This window comes from Ambystoma mexicanum, chromosome 13 (assembly GCF_040938575.1).
Source record: "Ambystoma mexicanum isolate Mex_15411 chromosome 13, UKY_AmexF1_1, whole genome shotgun sequence".
In the NCBI taxonomy this organism is placed as follows: domain Eukaryota; kingdom Metazoa; phylum Chordata; class Amphibia; order Caudata; family Ambystomatidae; genus Ambystoma; species Ambystoma mexicanum.
In genome coordinates this window covers 807,008,967-807,025,312 of record NC_090938.1, presented here as the reverse complement: position 1 = coordinate 807,025,312, position 16,346 = coordinate 807,008,967, and the positions used below count along the sequence as shown (strand labels likewise).

At 47.1% G+C, this 16,346-nt stretch overlaps 1 long non-coding RNA gene across 1 annotated transcript; it reads right to left on the bottom strand.

Moving 5' to 3' along the window:
* Window positions 1–982: 982 nt before the first annotated feature.
* On the bottom strand, window positions 983–13,584 carry LOC138520698 (uncharacterized). The gene is made up of 2 exons (XR_011282865.1): window positions 13,393–13,584; window positions 983–4,535 (listed from the first exon to the last, which is right to left on the bottom strand). It is a non-coding gene; the product is annotated as an uncharacterized lncRNA (long non-coding RNA).
* Window positions 13,585–16,346: the final 2,762 nt, after the last annotated feature.

Here is a 16,346-nt window from a genome sequence, read left to right as displayed (position 1 = left end):
CATGTGACTTCACACATTGGGGTTACTTTGAACATCTCCATTCATGCAGGGATTTGTGGATGTGAGCAACAAATAACTGCAGGCATGGGAGTGATACGTACAGGTTCCATTTCATGAAATCACTTACACATACCCAATGTTGCACCCATGCAGGTGATGCTGGCTATCCCTTGAAGAGGTGGCTCCTTACCCCTGTCCGGAACCCACAGAACAGGCACAAAGAGGACTACAATCGTGCACATACCCGCACCCGTGTGGTGATCGAGCAGACCTTTTGCCTGTTGAAGGCACGGTTTCACTGCCTCAGCAGGTCGGGTGGGGCACTCCTGTACGGGCATGAGAAGGTGGCCAAGATCATCATGGCGTATGTCATGCTGCACAAAATGTGCATCTGACGAAACGTGCCTCTGCCCCCCGACATTGAACTGTAACCGCCAGGTGAGGCTGAGGAGGAGGAAGAAGATGTGGTTGCACGACAGGCAGGTGGTGATGCACAGGAGGGACGTGCTGTGCGCCAGAATGTGATAGCCCAATATTTCTAATACACATGGATGCAGAGGGTGCCATGGAAGTGGGACACAGGGCACTGGGTCTGGGGGGGGGGGGACATGGAAACTGTGCACTGTTCACCAATAAAGCACAGATACACAATAGCCAATGTCCAGTCGTGTGATTTTCCTTGACACAACGGGTGTATTAACATTAAGTGTATTGAAAGTGCATAAAGCCTCCACCCCATACACCCTCTCCCCGCTCCCCCTCCCCATCTCCCACACACACCCTCTCCCCCCACAACTCCCCCACACACTTCTCCCCCTCTGCCTCCCCTGACAACTCCCCACACACCCTCTCCCCCTCCTCCTCCCCCCACAACTCCCCCACAAACTCTCTCCCCTCCCCCTCTGAAGGGGCCCCTGAGGGACCCTCGTGTATGGAAACACGGCACAATCACCACACACAAACTAATACGCCAGACACGAGGTTGTATTCCCAAAAGCTAGGGTTTATTGCAAAGCAAATAGTCTCAGTTGGCCAACTGGGTCCCACGCCCCGTGACGTGTGTTTCCAGACCCCGGGAGACGCAAGAGACAGAGAGAATCATACAACAGTTACATATATACAAAGCCAGCATCTTACAATCAGTGGTGACACATTCAATACCGCCCATAATGTATTTCCTTTGAATTGGGTATGATGATTGACAATTGTGACAAGTATGACACCTTCAGACATTTATTTAGCAACAGTTTGCAATTTCATGAGCCTGCAGACACAATTCTTTTGTTATAAGAACACACTGCTTCTGTTCTTTGCAAGCAAGCTGCGTGCAGGGGAGAGACACATTCCAGGCCTCGCTATCTCCTAGTTTCTATTTGTGTACTGGTGGTCAACTTGCTCTCCAGGGCTCTACAGGGCTCAGGAAAGGGGGGCCGCAAAGAAGAGCATAATTCAAGCCATTTAATGTTCGCTTCTAACATTTCTACTGTATTAACGAGACTAGCTGGCACCTGTGTACTGATTAAAATGCCTCGCTGCTTTCTTCCAAGGACTTGTGAGGGGGGAGACCGGGTATTTCGGCCTGGGTTGCTGCGTTATGTTTCAACAAGTCTCTCGCGGCCTTGCACTTTACATGAACAATAATGTACTAGTGGAGCAGAATAAGTTTTCAGCACAGCAGTTTTAACAGAAAGCAAGAGGCAAGCGTTAGAAAACAAAATGGCGATTTCAATTACTTCAATCACTTCAAAATGGCCGCACTTCAGTCAAGCTTATGGCTATATATTTCTAATACTAAACAGATGAGGCGGTTGGTCTTCGGCCAACAAAGTACATTGCCTCATGATTGAGAGGTGTCTACTTTTTCTGGACTGACAAACTCTCCTTTTGGCCGTATGCCAAACGCTTCATCCATACATTGCATCCTCTCCCGACCAAGTATCTGATCCTGATTCTGAATCTTTCACACCACTGGTCTTCTCCTCATTGTCATCAATTCTGATTGCCATGAATTCTTTTATTGTCTTCAATTCATCATTACTGTGAGTACTTGATTTAGTAGTGCTCTTTTTTTCTACCATCTGTACGCACTCCTCGCTTATTTCAGTACATACTATGGGTAAGCAGTGTATGCAACAACATGTCATGAATATTCCTAGCACTGCTAGTAGGATCGCAAATAATTTCCATCCCCATGAGCGTAATATCTCCCAGAACCAGGAGTTTATGTTTAATTCCCAACTCCCTTCGGGGGGTGAAGGTCAGAGCTTAAAACGTGCAACTTTCTTATCACTTCGAAAATCGTAGGGGAGGAGTCACTTACAAATATGCAACACGCTGATCCCACGATTTCGCAAACTCTGCCACGATCAACCAGGATTAAGAGCCATCCTATTTTGGAGTGTCATTAATCTAATACCTTTTTCCTCTAATGTCATATTGTATAATATATCTGTTGTCCCATTTATTGTTTTCGCTAATATTTTGGACAGTTGTCTTATATTATACAAGTTTATTGCTTGGCCCCAAAATGGTATTAATGATTTTGCTATGTCCTCTGCGATCAAACCTCCATCCTCATTCTGCCGTGGTCTTGACCTGGCCAATTTAGCTATATCTGCTGTTCTTGAGAGGAATACCCCTGGGAACAAAAATCCCAAGTAACCAGTACCTCCCCAGTTTCTAGGTAACCAGGGATACACTTTTTCTCCACATATAAAGTAAACAGGATCACCTACATAAACTGGCTCTACCTCCTTATCAAGGAATGCTATATTCATGCATCTAGTGAATGTCCCTACCAAATAGGAACCCTTTGACCTCAGGCAAAAGGGGACAGAGCGTGGACTGAAATTTACTGTATAGGAGGGGGGCACTGTATCTTTATTTCCTTCTGGGTTCATATGAAACGTGATTACAGATGATTTATAGGACACAAATAATATGTCCTGTGGCATCGCTACCGGTGTGATCAATCGTGCTTTGTGAAATATAGAACAACCTACAGGTTTCATAATGATCTCTTCGAATTCATTCATATTTGTTCTTTCCAATTGACCAGTTTCACTTTCGTTCCATTTCCCATAATATAATGCACTCAAGGATGCGCAACATGCAGAACTCAATGCAGGGGCTGCACATACCAACCAATTCCCCTACCACCATGCTGCGGCAAGTGGGCACATACCCAGCAATTATTCTTTCATAATATGGAGAGAGTCATATTCATTATTAGTACTAGTGTGTTCTTTCCATAACCTTCCCTGTGTCTTTCTTCCATTGGGGACAGAGTGTAAGTAATTACATGAACCGGGCTTTCAGTAGTGGAGATGTTTCTAACAGGCAAAAGTACTTCTAAGGGGTGTATTTCTTCCAAGTACCATAATACCAGTACGGTCATTATTGGGGATAATATACTCATTATGCACTTAACGATCATTAAGATCGGCATACAATTTTTTCAGCAATTCTTTTTGTGTAACCTTCCAGTCTCTATGTTTAACTCATTATCAGCAGTGGTGCAGGAGGGGGCAAAAGCTGGTTCTGGCATTTTTCTCTCGCTTTTCTTCTTCTCCAACAATGTTCGTCGTGAATATCTCTTATCGTTGCACTCGTTTGAATGTCAATAGGTTCGGTAAATGTCAACAGTCTGTTCTGCCAGTTCTTAGCAGTCTGGATTGCTATACGTTAGGCGAGATGCTCAAAGAACTCCAGAGCAGTTATCAATTGCCTTCGTACCATGTGAGCCCTTCTTGTCCGTAAGGGGTGATCTGCACATGGATTTTATTTTTATAGCACTGAGGAGCCTCGCTTTTGGGCTGTCCGATTTGCTCAACCCTCACGCCGCTCTTTTCTAAGCCTCAGGTTCCTACTTCACCCACAAAAGGAAACAGAGGCAACAAAGATCGAAGGAAGTGAAAATGTGATCACTCTTTCTTCCGGTTCCGCAAATTATACCGCCTTGCTCCTGGTATCGTGTGATCAATGAATAGTGGGGACGCACTTCCAGACTCAAGCTCGGAGTCAGCCTGTGGCGCAATGGCAGACGGTGGGTGCCAAAGTGATGATGCAGATTTTGTTTCAGGCTGCGGCGCAATGAAAGATGGTGGGTGCCAAGGTGGTACACGCTCTGTGTCAGCCAGCAATGATGCAGGTTCTGCTGGACAACGTTGGGGCACTCTTTGCCCTTCCTCTTTTATAACAATCTTTCCAGGCTTTATTTCAGGATCGGACAGATTTTGTGGCAAAGAACTGGCAACAATTTCTTTTGTTTCTGGGACCGCTGTCTCTTTCTCGTCGTCTCGATCAGGCAGCTTTTCGGACAGTGATGGGACCTTTTTGGCATGCGTTGCATGAATCCACGCTTTCCTTCCGTCCACGCGGATGGCGGTCTGGGTTGTTAAAAGTACCTGGTAGGGTCCACGCCATCTAGATGCAAGTGATGTTTTTCTCTCAAAATTCTTGATCAGAACCCATTTTCCGTGTTCCAGTGAATGCCTCGGACCAGTGTATTGGATGGGTAGAGCCTCCTGCACCTGCTGATGAATCAAACGCAATTTTTGAATTAACAGATTACAATAAACGCTGAGCACAGGGTATTCAAGCTCCCTTAGCCGCTTTGGCTGTGGTGCACACCAAACATTCGCCGGCCTCCCCATCACTATCTCGTATGGGGAGAGCCCAGTTCTCGCCTGCACAGATGTGCACATGCACAATAACGCTAGCGGTAATGCATCTACCCAGCTCAACTTGTTTCCTGCACAAATTTTGCTTATTTTGGCCTTCAAAATGCTGTTGTGACGTTCAATAAGACCAGCACTCATGGGGTGTCTAGAACAATGGAATCTCTTGTCAATCTGGAGACCTGCGCAAATCTGTAATATCACTGTGCCCACAAAATGTGGACCATTATCTGACCATATGACACAGGGCAGACCGAATCGGGAAAAATACTCTTTTAACATTACTTTCGCAGTGCTCATTGCGGTGCAGTCTTTTAATGGATATGCTTACACCCATTTACTGAATGCACATCTAACCAATAGGACATACTTCAAGTTTTGGCACCTCTCCATCTCTATGAAATCAAAATGGATTACCTCAAATGGCATAGAGGGAGGGCCGAAACTGCTTGTTGGAGTCACCGTTCCCTTCCCCACATTGTGTTGTAAGCAGGTGATACAATTTTGGACCAGCCTCTCAGCATTTTTCTTTATGTGCGTGTTCTCCCATACTGTGGCTAGATGCTGAACTATCTTTTTGGCACAAATGTGAGTAGGGCTGTGGGCCATCATGACCATTGCAGTTACGTAAGAGTTGGGCAGCATCCAATTTTTACTTTTCTTGTCTACCCAGCAACCTTCTAGATCTAATTCTGCAGAGCCCTCAGCCCATCCTCGTATTTCGGCAACCGTATCTTCTGCCTGTATCTCTTTAATAGTGGCAATTCCATTTTCTATCATGCTGGGCACTTCCTTAGACTTTACTGTCAACATTTTAGTATTCAAATCAATGGCAGTTTGCTTCGCAATTCTGTCTGCAAATGCGTTTCCCTCCCCCACTTTACATGTTACTTTTTTATGCGCCTCGCATTTCACTATTGCTAGGCGCTTCGGACACGTGAATGCAGACAGTAATCGTACAATCAAAGGGCCATGTTGAATCCTGGCTCCATGTGATGTCAGGAAACCCCTCTCAGCCCAGAGTCGACCAAAGTTATGAACCACGCCAAAGGCGTATTGGCTGTCAGTATATATATTCACACTCAAATTTTCAGATATCTCACAGGTTCTGGTTAGAGCTATTATCTCTGCAGCTTGTGCAGAGTTGTAGGGGATTCTTTTGCTTTCTACAATACTCTTCAACGTAGTGATAGCATAGGCAAAACTTGATGTGCCATCAGGTAATTTAAAACAGGAGCCGTCACAAAATAGTTTTCCCTCTGGTTCTTTTTTTGTCAATCAATTCTTCCTTTTGTTTCTTCCTCAGTAACCATTAAGCAATCATGGGGAGGTGATTCATTCTCACCTAGTTCTTCCGTGGGTAGTTAATTCTGCAGGATTCAAAGCGCTACACCTCATAATTTGGATGTGTGGCGCAAAAAAGATGATTTCATATCTAGTCAATCTAGCAGAGGTGAGGTGTTGCGTCTGCGTTCTATTTTATATAACGTCTATGGCATGTGGCACCATCAAAATTAAAGTGTGCCCCAATACCATTCCTTCGGTTTGTTTCACTGACGCAGCAGCCGCTGCAACAGCTCGCAAACAACGTGGTAGTGCGCGCGCTACAGGGTCCAGCGCGGAAGAAAAATACCCGCATGGCCTATTTCTTCCACCTTGTTCCTGTGTCAAAACAGCCAATGCACAGCCTTCACTTTCATGTACAGTCTGAAAATGTTCTCATAATTTGGTGTACCCAAAACTGGAGCAGAACACAATGCAGTTTTTAGCAGATCAAATGCTCTCTGACATTCTTCACTCCACTGCAAGGGCATCACAGCATCCTTTTTCATCAATGCCACCATTGGCTTCACAATTAATGCAAAGTTTACAATCCACTGCCGGCAATATGAAGCCATGCCTATTATAGCTCTGACTCCTTTTTGTGTCTTTGGAATAGGCATACCAGAAATACTCTCTATTCTCTCTGGCGTCAGTCTTCTCCCTTCTCTCGAAAGTAGGTAGCCCAAATAAGCCACCTCCTTTCGACAATATTGGAATTTCTTTAAGCTTGCTTTGTGGCCATGCGCTGCTAAATATGTCAATAATAAAACAGTACCTTTTTTACAAATCTCTTCTGTATCAGCAGCGATTAATAGGTCATCTATATACTGTAATAATACACTACCTGTCGGTAATTCTAGCATATCTAGCTGTTCTTTCAATGCTCTGCTGTAAATACTCGGACTCTCTGTGTAGCCCTGTGGAATGCACGTGAATGTAAATGATCGTCCTCCTAATGTGAAGGCAAACAGATATCTACTATCCTCGTGTCCTGGAATGCTGAAGAAGGCATTTTTCAAATCAATAAAACTAAAATATTCTGCCGAGGCAGGAATCATTGTCAAAATTGTGGTGACGTCTGGAACCAATGGGAATTGAGGATCGACTACCTTGTTTAGTGCACGCAGATCAATTATGAAACAATATGGTACCTCATTACCTCCTTTCTTATACACCGGGAGAATGGGACTGTTACATGTACTGCCTGTAATCTCTTCAATCACCCCCAATTTTACCAAATCAGAAACAATACGTTTCAATCCTTTCTCTCCTTCTGCTGAGATTTTGTACTGTGGAATACGGGGTAACGTTACTCCTTCCTTCAGAGCAATTTTTACTGGCTCTATCTTCAAGCATCCCACATCATTGTCATTCATCGCCCATATACAAGTTGTCACTTCACTCAATTCTCCTCGCAGAGGTTTGGACAGAAACTCAGATACTGGTACATTCTGTGGCGAAATTGTCAAGAACACTCCATCTGGAGTGCAATGGATAACGGCACCCAGTTTTTTCAAGAGATTTAACCCCAAAAGATTTTCCCCACAATTTTCTGTTAAGAGAAATTGACAATATTCAGTGAATGGATCTAATGTCACTGCTACTGGTTGGGACACTGGATTGATCACTGGGGTACCTGCAAACCCTACTGAAATATTTCTTTGCCCTGACAGTGGTATCTCCGGAACCAAGTGATGGTCTATCGAGCACTTTTGTGCCCCCGTATCTACGAGAAAGCTATGCTCTCTATTCCCAACTTTCATTTCTACGTAGGGTCCTTTTTGATTCACGGGAACAGGCACTGGTTCCGACCCCTGTCTTGGGCTGTCCTATTGAGGAAATAACACATCATCCGATGTGTAATCACTACTATTACTATAGTACGTACTTGATTGGGTATCAAACATGTTCCCACCCCTTCCTCTATTTCCACTTTGTGTGTTCTGATGGCCCTGATTCGGGGTAAAAGCAGTCTGATTCTGAGCTTGGTTCTGATTTTGGGTACCATTTCCTTGGCTATTGTGGTGCTGCTGCATGTTGTTTCTATTCTACCCATTTGTTCCTGGATGCCACCTATGCTGTCTTCTCTGGCCATACCCATTTCTATTTTGTAAATGTGGACATTGCGCTCGCCAGTGACCTTCCTCTCTGCAGTACACACACTGATTTAGTCCCAGAGGTCCTCCATGCATGTTCGAATTACTTCTGCATTGTGCGTTTCCTCTTCCTCTATTGTGTCCCGCCACTTGCTGAAGTAGCACCTCAACCCTTGTTCGTAGTGCTTCTATTTTCATTGGCAAGGGATATTCATCAAATATCTCATGTATTTCAATTGTGGGAATACTAGGATCTGAAATCCATCTTAACACCTCTCGTAAACATACTTTTAGTTTATCACCCGTTTGTCTTGGCGACGACAGAAATCGCTGCTGCACATATGGTGTCACCACTTCCCTCCTATCTCTCCTAATATCTTTACTCCTCTTCCCCGGTGTGGCAAACATTTCAGCATATTCATCATCAAGTTCATTCTTAAATTCAAAAAGTCTGTCTATATGCTCCCTTATTTCTTCATCCCTCTCTCTACAACGGGCTAATGCATTCAAATCCAGTAGCTGTTGCGGCGGTAGCTTCCCAATTAACTGTTTCCATCTCCCCGTTAAATATTCCCCCATGCATTCCAACACTACCTGTCTTTCATTGCTCCTCCTGAAATCATACATCGAAGCCAGCGTCGATGTTTTATCATTCCAGTCTATATACATCTCTTGTCTGTTTTTGCAACCCTCGTTTTCTCTCTTTGCTGATCGCATTACGGGTCACTCTGGCGCATTCACTTTGTCCGGTCCCCTCTCTCGTTTGAATGAGTTCAAGTTCAATTATTGGAGGGGCAGATGGGACAGAAACGATCTCTAGGGAGGGAGGTGCAGATGGGACAACGGGAACGGGAAGTGACTGTTGCGGCGCTGGCTGGCTAATGGGAGGTGCTGATTGTGTGGTCTGTGGCTGTGCTGGGATTTGATCAGTAGGGAGGGGCTGAGCAATAGGAGGGGGCTGAGCAATAGTCACTGACGCTGTCTTTTTAGTCTCTCCCCATGGGCCTCTCTTTGTATCAGTCAATATTTTATTTATCAATTAATCTGATGAATGCAACTCTTGTTGTGGGTATATTTTATCTATACTCAACTGACCACGTCTATTTGATTTTCTCAAACTATCATTCCACTCCTCCTCCTGCTTTTCCTTCACTCTTTCTGCTTTCGACTTATGCCTGCGTGCGCTCTTCTCTCTACTTTTCCAACGAAGCATAGCTTCATAGTCTCAGTTGGCCAACTGGGTCCCACGCTCCGCGACGTGTGGTTCCAGACCCCGGGGACGCAAGAGACATAGAGAATCATACAACAGTTACATATATACAAAGCCAGCATCTTACAATCAGTGGTGACAAATTCAATACCGCCCATAATGTATTTCCTTTGAATTGGGTATGATGATTGACAATTGTGACGAGTATGACACCTTCAGACATTTATTTAGCAACAGTTTGCAATTTCATGAGCCTGCAGACACAATTCTTTGTTATAAGAACACACTCCTTCTGTTCTCTGCAAGCAAGCTGTGTGCAGGGGAGAGACACATTCCAGGCCTCGCTATCTCCTAGTTTCTATTCGTGTACTGGGGGTCAACTTGCTCTCCAGGGCTCTACAGGGCTCAGGAAAGGGGGGCCACAAAGAAGAGCATAATTCAAGCCATTTAATGTTCGTTTCTAACATTTCTACTGTATTAACAAGACTAGCTGGCACCTGTGTACTGATTAAAATGCCTCGCTGCTTACTTCCAAGGACTTGTGAGGGGGGAGACCGGGCATTTCAGTCTGTGTTGCTGCGTTATGTTTCAACAAGTCTCTTGCGGCCTTGCACTTTACATGAACAATAATGTACTAGTGGAGCAGAATAAGTTTTCAGCACAGCAGTTTTAACAGAAAGCAAGAGGCAAGCGTTAGAAAACAATGGTGATTTCAATCACTTTAATCACTTCAAAATGGCTGCACTTCAGTCAAGATTATGGCTATATATTTCTAATACTAAACACATGAGGCGGTTGGTCTTCGGCCAACAAAGTACATTGCCTCATGATTGAGAGTTGTCTACTTTTTCTGGACTGACACCTCCCCCCACAACTCCCCCACACATGGTGTGCACTTCAATGTAGCATTAGTCCGCAAGAGTTCCCATTATCAGGCTGCCCCTACTTCCCATGTCCTCTACCAGCATCGGGTGGCAGCATGTCTGACCGCCGCAAGGTCCGCGCGGACCTGCGCAGGGGGCTGGTCTGTGTGGAGCTGGCAGCGGAGGTGGTGCCTGGTTTCTCCAGTCCCTGTGCGGGACGCTGGGTCTCCATGGCATCCGCGGTGCGGCTTTTGACCTTCCACACAGCAGCCAACTCATCACAGATGCGTGTGGTACTCGCTTCTATTGCAACTTTAGTGGGCGTAGCGTATTCACGGCACTCCTCCCTCGCCAGGGCACCTTCACTCATGTGCTGGCCCACCAGCGCTGTGAGCTCCTCCTGGCGCTGTTGGATGAGGGTGATTCCCTGGTCTCTGTCCCTGACACCGGTGGATGTTGATGCAGCGTGCGGCATGGGTTCCCCATCATGTGTGCTCTCCGTGGGGCTCCATCTCCCTGACAATGATTCACCTCCAGACAGCTCATGGCTACTGGCATTGGGTGTGGGATGTGGGGTGTGAGGTGAGGTGGTGTGACAGCTGCGGGCTGGGTGTGCCATGTGTTCTGGGTGTTTGGCAGTGTCCCTCTTCATCGGACAGGGGTGCTGTGGCAGCTGCTTCTCCAACGGAACTGTTGGCAGCGGACAGTGAGCCATCAGCCACTGGCTCCTGTGCGGTGGTAGCAGCTGGTGTGGGTGCTATCGTGGTGTCAGTGCCCCTTTTATGCCTCGGTGCTGTTGCATCCTGAGCTGCTTTGGGTTTCTGTGGCAGTTCAGGTTTGCCTGTGCCCCTTGATGTGGTAGGCCTGTTGCCTCCTTCCATGCCCCTGGCCGTCTTCATGTGTGTTGTGGCCTGTGATGCGTATTCCTGTGCCTCGCTGTCAGATTGTGAGCCTGTGGGGGACCAAGAGAGGGGCAGCATCAGTGATGGTTTTACGTGCATCATGGATATATTGATATTGTTGCAGTTCTCTACATTTGAGGGTATTCGGACTGGGAGTTGTGACATACAGGTTGCTTGCCATATGGGTGGGTCATGCAGGCATACGTCTGGGTGACACATGTATGAGGTCCTGCATGCATGTGGATGTGATGGTGCTGTGGACAGCCTATAGGCAGGGTTGTGTACATGTGTGTGTGATGGCCCATTCATTGGCTCATTTCACTGTCACATTTGGGGGACATCATCATGCTTTGCATTACAGTGGTTTGTGTGGACACTCACCTCCATATGCCGATGACGGCACTCCACGCTCCATTTCCCCCACTCCCTCAATTGTCTCCATGCCAATGGTGCTGGCACATGTCTCCTTCCAGTAAGTCATCTTGATCGGTGCGCCTCGTCCGCCACCTGTTCCCATGCCCTGGCTCCGATTGGCTGCAAGAATGATTCTGATGCGTAGGTCATCCCAGCGCTTGTGCACGTCCTTTACCGTGCGGGGGGTGGTACCGACCGCACTGACTTTGCATGCCACCCCATCCCAGATCGCCGCTGATCTGCCGCAAACAAGACCTCCCCATTTTCGGCAAGGGTGTCCGCGAGCATGTTTAGCTCCTCCACCGAGAAACAGACCTTGCGCTGCCGCGCAGCACCTTTCTTCAGGGCCTTGGGCAAGGTGGAGTGGTAGGTGAAGTTGGGGCTGCTGTTGTGCTGATGCCGGTCCTGGGTGCTGAGAATGGAAATGGATTGTGTTTTTCAAGATGGCCGCCGTGCTCTTTCCCGTTCATTGTGCGATGATGCTATTTCCGGTTCCGCTTATTTACGGTGACCGCTAATAACGGTCACCGCTAATAGTGGTCCCCGCTAATGCCGTATCCATTGATGTCGGTAGTGCTGTCAGCGCTTTCCATGATGCCGCTAAGGTCAATTTTTTGGACTTTAGCGGCATGCCGGTAATGTTGTTACCGGAATGGCGCAAAGCTTGTGCCCGCAAACTCGTAATAGCCCTCTATTAGCGGCCTCTTTACTACATAGACACAGTATTTGCTCCATGCCGGTAAGGACAGTTACTTACCTCCAAACTCGTAATGAGGCCCATTGTGTTTAAGACCTTCAAAGCAAACATGGGCGTGGGGGTGGGGGGAGTATGCCCTCTGAAAAAAAGTGGGCAGACAGGGTTCATCTGCGTCATCCCTCAGTAGTGACTGCTTAAGCACATTAAAAAAACAAGCATTGGCAATGCCAACAGTTTGGGCTTTTGTGTAGGCATGGGAAAGGCACTTGCCAGGCACAGACGTAGTGGTAGTAACTTTCCATTGTTGGTTGCAGCTGCAAAATGGTACGAGTACCTGGACCTTTAATAGCGGTGCCTGGCAAAAGCTTTACACATATGCACAAGCCAAAAATGTTGGCTTTACCAATGCAAACTCTGGAACACAATACATACCGCACTTAGAACAGAACCGACCTTCTACGCATTCAAGAATAAAGTCAAACTCTGGCTCTTTGTACTTGATGCACCATCTCCCATGTAACATACCGACACCTATTACTATATCCTTCGCAATTTGTTTCTGCAGTTTTGCCTTTGCATAATGACCTGTGTCACTAATGTATTGATGCACCCTCTTGTTTGTAACATGTATTCTTGCTGTGTTAACATGTATGTAACCATTAACTTGTAAAATGTGCGCCCAGATGCCCCAGGGCAAGGTGTGCAATATAAATAAACAAATACAAACAGAAATGCTTGTTTTAAGCAGGACTTCAGTGAAGGACACACATGGTGCTTATAGAGTGCCTGATAGTAGGCGACGTACTCAAGCGACACCGCTGTAGGCGAAGTGGGCGGGAGCACTGCTCCTCTACTTTTCCAGAATGGTTTCGATTTAAAATAAAAGTGTTGGAAGAAGTTGAAACTTGCACTTTCAGTGCACTGCACTTAACGTGCCCTTAAACGGCAGGCGCATGTGTTTGGGGGTGTATATTGTGCGTGGGCGGGTGCGTGGTGATGGGGTTTGTGGGGAGCAGGGCTAGGCCAGTAGGGAACATAGTTTCACTACTTCTTTTCATACACTTCGACCACTGCCCCTAATAGCCCAAACTCAGTCTTGCATGCAAAACTAATTTCACTCAGTGGCGGCATTACCAGCAACTGACCCTTCTCACATTCAGGCACATCCTCGCTGGACAGGAACCCACCAAGGAAAACCTCGTCCTCACCTTCCCTGTGCCAGGCTCTTCCTCAGGTCCTCTCCTCTTCTGGGCCAATAAGTGGGCAGAGTGACAGGCAACTCCCCTGCTATCTTCTTCTGCCTGAGGATGGAAGCAAGAAGTCCGGGCCTTAAACTAGAAAAGGCGCCTCTCGAGCTGGTCAATGCGCATCATGAATGCGCGCCGGGACTGCGTTCTTGTCAGAAGCTGAACGTGCTTGGCAAATGGCTGCCGTCCTGCCAATGACGTCACGCACGCGACGCCGGAACGTGCAGGGGCCGGCCTCCTGCAGCTCAGACCAGGCCGGAAACACGTCACGCAAGCAAGGTGTGCCACGTGCCAGGGTTTCCGTGGCAGCGCGGCAGGATTTAGCTGCCCAGCTAGCAGGGAGGCGGACTAAGACACTACACAACAAGCTGGAAAGTGCAAGTGTGCATTCCACACGGGCTGCAGTCCAAGAGAGTGGCGCACCCAGGTTCTCCCTAGAGGGAATTAGTAGGGGTGCTTCATGTGTGTCTGGACTTCAATGCCCTGGCCCAGTGGCGTCGCTAGGTGGGGGATGGGGATGCCGGGGCCCCCATGTTAAACCCTGTGCCCCCCCACCTAAGACGAGCAGTGACCATGTTCTCCACCTACTTTTGTCTGTGCCCCCTGACTTTTGTCTTTGGCCCCCTCTGTGCCCCTCCTAAATTTGATTCCTGGTGACGCCACTGCCCGGGGCACGTTAGGAAAAAGGCATGACCAGACCTGGTCGTGATTGAGGGAGTCGGGTCAGCCCAGGGAAGGCTAATCCACATGAAAACTGGCAGTAATTTGGTGCCGTCTGCCACCCAGAGACCACATGGAGCTCATTTTATATGAGGCATTAAGAAGGGCACAGGCTGCATCAAACCTGTCTCCTGGCACAGGGATGTACCAAGTATGCACTGAAAGCAGGCGATTTAGGCGGGATTCTGCATTGGACCATGAATTATTTTAGGTGGGAGAAAGTAAAAAACACGGAGACTCTCGATTTCTTTATAAAAAAATGTTGCTGTTTTTTTTTTACTTTGTCCCATCTAAAATAATTCATAATCCAATGCAGAATCTCCCTCCTAAATGCTGCAAAATGGTGGCATGAATCAGAAAGTAAATCCGAAAGGCTCCCCAAAACACGTATCCGAAGCTGTAAGACTAGTTGGGCTGCATCAAGATCCCATACAATGCAATAAGCTCAGTAACTCTCGGAGACCGCAATCCCGGCAGCAGCTCTGACAGGATGCGTGGCTGCCGCAGCTCAAAGGAATAGCTATGGAGTTTTCAAGGCTGGTCCAAGTCCTAAAAGTATTCTCTCTTGTATGCTGTTCGTGGGAAACCAATTGTTTTGCTGGCAGAAGAGAGGACTTATCCATTTGCCCTGCGAGGGGAACCGGGTGCAGGGGCAGTAACATTTCCCAGGACACAACCAATAAGATCCTTTAAGAAGCCAGGAGGTTTCTCAAGAGTTAGGTCCAGACAGTGGTTTAGAAGTATCAAACTTCACACCTCACAGAGGACCACGCTGGAAAAGGCAGGCTCACCAGTCCTATCGCTGGTATATATGAGTGTCTGCTTGTGGCAGGACGGTTGCAAGCTTTGTCGCAGGTTCGGAGAAGCATCACAAAATACTCTTGAACCTCACGGATCATGAGCAGAGGTTAAGTCATTGAATTTTCATGAACACCTTAATTATCCTGAATGTTATGGACACAGAGTCTCGGGAATTAGGGTGGCCAGCAGACTTTCAAGCAAATGCTAGAAGAACTTGATTATTTCTCTCCATGTCCAAGTGGGGAGGGGGTTCGGCTCCCAGGTGTTTTTGGCACCAAAACCATCAGTGGGCTTTCTGCTGATACTCAACTTAAAGAAGCGAATCCATGGATCCCATTGGTGGACTTCTCAATGGAGGTACACCAGAAGATGCTACCATAGCTACTGTCTGGCCTGTGCATGACATCACTAAATCCAGGGGATTCTTATCCCCATGTGCCTACCCCAAATGATCAACAGAAGTATCCCGGGATCCCCTGCCGTACTTGGGTGGCGTTTGGGAGAAAGGCAGTGCCAAGAGTAGTCCCGAGACTGATGGCTCCTGAGGTTGGTCGCCTCCACTGAGAAGGGATTTCACTACATCCTTATCTGGACGACTGACTACTCCTAGATCTACGCTTGGAAGTGGTAGTGAGGAATACCGCCACCTGGGTATTTCAGTTGGTAGGACAGTATTCTCAAACAACTAGAATAAGTCCCAGCTCCAGCCAAACACAAAAGGGACTCCATAGGTCTGTTTATGGCAAGACTTGTAAGTCTAATCTCTCTGGCACTAAATAGGCTTAGAGACTGAAGAGCAGGTTGCAACACCTCCTACCCCAGGGTACACAAGGACACTTGTTCTTGGTTCCCTGGGGCAGTTTCACCTGCAGCATTTGGTACACCAATTGCTCCACTATTGGAAAAAAGAGGAGACGGAAAGCAAGCATTTGTTCCCTGTCTCAAAGGGGAAATCTGAAAGGTGCTGCAATATTGGCAAAGGCAAACAACCCAGTAGAGGAGCATGTTAATGGATCCATCCAGACCCAAGATAGTATCATGGACGCCACTTGCACTCGCTGGGTAGCATCCTTGCTAGGACAATCAGCCCAAGAACAATTAGCAATGTGGGAGAGGCCAGGGACATATACTTGGAAAGTGTCAGAGTCAGGGGTTCTCTTCCTCTATCACAGGGAAGTGAGTGATAGTCCACACTGACAACACAATAGCCAAGGCCTGTGTGAGCTATCAATGTGGAACAAGAGTGAAACAGCTGACAGAAATCTTGGAACACATCCTTTGCTTGGGCAGAGCAGAATCTTTTATTGTATTGTATTGTATTGTATTTATTTGTAATGCGCACCTAACCCGAAGGTAGCCAGGCGCAAAGGCAGCAAGAGGGTTGCAAAGCTTCG